This window comes from Oryza sativa, chromosome 4, assembly GCF_034140825.1.
Source record: "Oryza sativa Japonica Group chromosome 4, ASM3414082v1".
Lineage (NCBI taxonomy): Eukaryota > Viridiplantae > Streptophyta > Magnoliopsida > Poales > Poaceae > Oryza > Oryza sativa.
Window position 1 is genome coordinate 6,102,911 of NC_089038.1, and position 5,510 is coordinate 6,108,420.

Sequence of the window (5,510 nt, forward strand, 5' to 3'; positions counted from 1 at the left end):
ATACAACCAGCCCATAGAGTTGCTAAAACCCTTGTATCAGTAATCAAATAAATAGAGAAATGGATTTAATGTACCATCGAAAATCAGAAAATACATCATGTTAGGTTTCTTACGGTGGTATATGTTCATGAGAGTTCGAGTACTTGACTCATCATATGCACTTGTATTTACATGTAATTGTTTGGGTGAATAGCAAATTTAGTTCCTCAAACTTCACCGAATGATCAATTTGGTCCGCCAGGTTTTATTTTATCCACATAGATCCCCTAAGTATTTGTTTTGGCAATCATCCATGAGCCCACTTAATATATATGCCATATGGCCATCCCTAGTCAATATTTTTGTTGGAAAATGTCCTATTTGCCTTTAATTTCTATACAACTATACAATAGAAAAGAGAAAATCAAGATGAACAAACAGCATTGCAGATGTATTTCTTATTATTTCAGCATGTGCACATGAAACTTAAGCAATGGCTATCGATACACTTGCAAGTACATAATTTATTTTCGTTATACATAAATTACTATTCATTATCTATAAAAAATTCATTGCATGCAATTTTTTCTCTTATATATGTGAATGAGGGGGTATAAGTGTCATTTATCAAGGAAGTTGTTGGTTATGTTTAGCAATGTGGCTTCTAAGTGGCTTCAAGGATAAGCGTGAAGTAAAATAAAAACTTGAAGGACTAATATAGATAGATTCAAACATCAAGGACTAAACTGAGCCTCGGATAAAACTTGGAGGACCACTTTAGCTATTCACCCTAATTACTTTAGTTGTAAGGAATCAATGTGCCCGTCAACCGCAAGGATGTATGTAATCCTAAGGATTGATATGCCCATCAACAGCAACGCTAGCTGTACAAAATCATAGAGTTCGATTCCTGACTCAGCATAGGTACATGTATTTAAATTAGATGTAATTATTTTAGTTGGAAGGGATCGATGTATAGGATGACTTTGTAAATATCAAGATATGCTGACCAAATATCACATTCCTATAAACCTATAGCAAATACATAATCTTGGAGTTTAAACAAGTCGTGGTACATGATATGTCTAATTAACGAGATGTATATTTTGCTTTCAGAGAGATATCACGGTGGTCCTTGTACATTTTCTTCCATCTCTATATTTTAGCGCAGTTTTTTTATTGAAGTTTACAGGTCCAATAATGATGATATATATTGGGGAAAACCACCTCCATATATCATCCTGATACGACAGTTGAAAATAACAGCCATTGTAATGCTAGTTAAATATAATACAAGTTGTTTATTCACTGCTGTTGACAACTCCAAAAAGGTTATCTGGATTTTATGTACATCTTTCAGCCTGCGGTCTGATGAGGGCAACAAATGTTTTCACTCACAAAGCATTGATCAAGTCATGAAAGTATTTTCCATACCACCCCAGATTTCCCACACAATCTTTAATTAGTGGAGTATCCATTTTCAACAGTAAAACCATATTTTAACAAATTTAAAAGGCAAAACACATCTACTTTCAGCCCCTATAAGTACGTAGCTTATCACATCACATTTCCTGAAGCAAAAGAAGATTCACTAAAAGTCACTCACCTCATCAGATCTGCACAGAATTCAGTAAGTGTGCTGCACTTCGTTTATGAATTAACTAGTTTTATGTTTTTTTTTTAGAATTCTAATTTTATGCTTCTTCATCGATCAATCTGTGATCAGATCAATATCAATTCGGGTGTTCTATTTATCTTATATTTCATGTATTTAACAAGGTTACCATGAAGCTGGGTGCCTTCCTTTTCGTCCTGCTGGTTTTCATCAACCTCTGCACCGGCATGCCGAGAAACATGGCGAAGGATGGATATCACAAAACGGATTTGGGACTGAAGGTGATGCGTAATTTGATGTCTGGAACAGATGGAAGAACTGGACCTCCTAGCAATGATCACCAGTGCCCACTTGGAACCTACCCTAACTGCCAAGGAGTTTCTCAGAGCAATCAACGAACAGAGCAAGATGTTGGAGGAAATTGATCAAATTTACTACACAGGTGATGCATGAACATATGTATGAGAGGACTATTATTTGTATTTTCTTGCAATGTAGACGAGACTTGGATCGAGCACGTATGTATAGTACGTGTAACAGTAATATAAAATTAGTATGTCAAAGCTCCAAATGTTATAATTATGTCGTTGCTTCCTTCTACAGTAGAAATCAATAAGATGTACTGCAGTTCATCAACACGAGTAAATCTCTACTGTGTGGCTTGCCACCTTGTAAAATATCGTCCATGTTCATGTATATGTTATGAAACTATTATCTCCTACCAGAGATAAATATGAGCTCATACCAAATATATGGAAACGTATCCTAATAGGACTCTTCCTATTATGGGTATATATACTGAGATAGAGGGTTTGAGAGGTTGGTTGATGTATCCACATATGAGAAAGCAATAAAGCTGTGATGCCTCTCTCTATATCCGTGTTCATCTACTATATGATTGTGTGAATGAAATCGTTGTCTTCTACTCCGGATCAGCGAATAGGCCACTAGTTATTTAACACGTTATCAGCATGAGATTGCTCGTACGCTAATCCGGAGATTGATCTGTTATCTGTGTACTGCTCGTCGCCGGCCAACACGACCGTCTGTCCGGTTTGTCGTTCCAATCTGTTCTTGTTGTTAGATTGATTTCTAATTTACAGATTAATGCGCTAGTATTTTCTGTTTTCATGTCCGGATGATGGCGAGCCTCGTGATGCAAATCGCCGGGATGGTACGGTGTGGTTGCTCACCATCCGTGCAAGCCACCTGGACAAATGGACGTCAGGAACGACGCGACTTGAACCATCTGCCTCGGCTGGCTGGATGGATTACAAGCACATGGAGGCACGCGGCACGCCGGTGCGCTGTCGCCGTGCGGGTCACTGTGCATGCAGGAGGCAGTACCGATGTGGTGCACTGTGCAGATTGGTTTTCGTATACCAATCTGATGCATGCAAGGAGGATTAGATTAACATGCATCTACACGCATGCATGTTGCATGCATACAACTGATATATGCATATATCCTTATAGTACTGACACTAACCAGATTTATTTTCGTGATTAATTGTCTTGCATGTACGGCCGGAGCTGCATGCCGTGGGCTGTTGAAGATTGTTTCTGGACTCTAGCCACGCGCATTGCACCGGAGCCGAGCGCCTCGGCTATGGTCCACATCGACTCCCCCGGGAGTTCCCTTGTGTAAAACGGAGCGGCAGCTGCATATCCGGACCAGCTATACCTTTACATCGGATAAACGAGATAAACGAGATGAGTATCTGTGGAGATTATGGGTACCCCATACCCACACGGCATGGTTATCCGACTAGTTATAGGGGATAACTTATATATATGAAATATGTAACAGATCATGACTTGGGTATTACGTTTCCCTGTATATTATGGAACGGCCTAAAGTCCTGGTTTGATAAGATTGTAAAGTAGATTTAGGAAACCGATACCGTATTGGTTAAGGTTTCTATCTTGTAACCCTGCCCCCCAACCTATATAAGGAGGGCAGGGAGCCCCTCTAGGGGCATGATGAGACAACCTGATCGTCAGATCTATACTACACCCGGCGGATTCAAATCCCCAAACAGGAGTAGGGTATTACCTCTCATTGAGAGGGCCTGAACCTGTCTAAATCCTTTGTCTCCGCATCCATCCACTTTTAGGTCTCGTGCGCTACCCCCTTTTATTATTGCCGAAATCATGTTTCGACAGTTGGCGCGCCAGGTAGGGGTAAACGCCGAGTTTCCTGACAACGAGTGCGATGGAATCAACTTTATGAGTCGCCGGCTTCGTCTTCGCTTTGGGAGCTCCTTGATTCCTCGCCGCCGACGACTTCAACAAGACGAATCGTCGCTGCTATTCTCTGCCTGATCTTGTTTGCATCAGCACGACGGCAACGACGGGGCAACGACAGTTCGACGGATTTGATGGTCGTCCTCGTCCACCACCACGCCTACTGGTCCAATCTACCCAACGAGGATGCCATGGTGTTGCAAGATGGATCTACAAACACGAAGCATGCCAAAACCGATCTAATCGGATGCATAAGAGACGGCTGCAGCCACGCCGATGCCTTCCTGCCGTCCTGCGTCGTGCTGATGGACACCAACGCCGCCCGCGACTGCGACCTCCGCCTCCTCCGCTCCGTCTCGGAGTCAGTCGAAGAGATCAATCTCGGCGAGTTTTTTCCTTTTAATCTCCGACTTCGCCGGGTTTTTTCCTTTTCAACTTATTGTTGTTTATTAGATTGATCTCTAAATGTCAGATTAATCTCTCTTGGTATTTTCTGCTGTTTGCATGTAACGCCGCGGCACTACTTTTGCCGATTGGTGCCTCCGCCTACACGGCTGGCCTATTATGCCGCCGCTGTTGGGCGTCTACGACTTCACCGCCGGCCTGCCTCCGTCGCTGCCGAGTGGTGCCTCCGCCTACACGGCTGGCCTATTATGCCGCCGCTGTTGGGCGTCTACGACTTCACCGCCGGCCTGCCTCCGTCGCCGCCGATTGGTGCCTCCGCCTACACGGCTGGCCTATTATGCCGCCGCTGTTGGGCGTCTACGACTTCACCGCCGGCCTGCCTCCGTCGCCGCCGAGTGGTGCCTCCGCCTACACGGCTGGCCTATTATGCCGCCGCTGTTGGGCGTCTACGACTTCACCGCCGGCCTGCCTCCGTCGCCGCCGAGTGGTGCCTCCGCCTACACGGCTGGCCTATTATGCCGCCGCTGTTGGGCGTCTACGACTTCACCGCCGGCCTGCCTCCGTCGCCGCCGAGTGGTGCCTCCGCCTACACGGCTGGTCTATTATGTCGCCGCCGACTGGTGTCCCCGCCTATACGGTCGGTTGGTCACACCACCGTTGATGGGCATCGTCATCTTCACCGCCGGCCTGCCTCCGTCGCCGCCGATTGGTGCCTCCGCCTACACGGCTGGCCTATTATGCCGCCGCTGTTGGGCGTCTACGACTTCACCGCCGGCCTGCCTCCGTCGCCGCCGAGTGGTGCCTCCGCCTACACGGCTGGTCTATTATGCCGCCGCTGTTGGGCGTCTACGACTTCACCGCCGGCCTGCCTCCGTCGCCGCCGAGTGGTGCCTCCGCCTACACGGCTGGTCTATTATGCCGCCGCTGTTGGGCGTCTACGACTTCACCACCGGCCTGCCTCCATCGCCGCCGACTGGTGTCCCCGCCTATACGGTCGGTTGGTCACACCGCCGTTGATGGGCATCGTCATCTTCACCGCCGGCCTGCCTCCGTCGCCGCCGAGTGGTGCCTCCGCCTACACGGCTGGCCTATTATGCCGCCGCTGTTGGGCGTCTACGACTTCACCGCCGGCCTGCCTCCGTCGCCGCCGAGTGGTGCCTCCGCCTACACGGCTGGTCTATTATGCCGCCGCTGTTGGGCGTCTACGACTTCACCACCGGCCTGCCTCCGTCGCCGCCGACTGGTGTCCCCGCCTATACGGTCG

General features: G+C 46.9%; 1 long non-coding RNA gene across 1 annotated transcript; it reads left to right on the plus strand.

Moving 5' to 3' along the window:
- The first annotated feature begins 1,548 nt into the window (after positions 1 to 1,548).
- LOC107280681 (uncharacterized) lies at positions 1,549 to 2,465 on the plus strand. Its single transcript, XR_001545227.3, has 2 exons — positions 1,549 to 1,609; positions 1,759 to 2,465. It is a non-coding gene; the product is annotated as an uncharacterized lncRNA (long non-coding RNA).
- Positions 2,466 to 5,510: the final 3,045 nt, after the last annotated feature.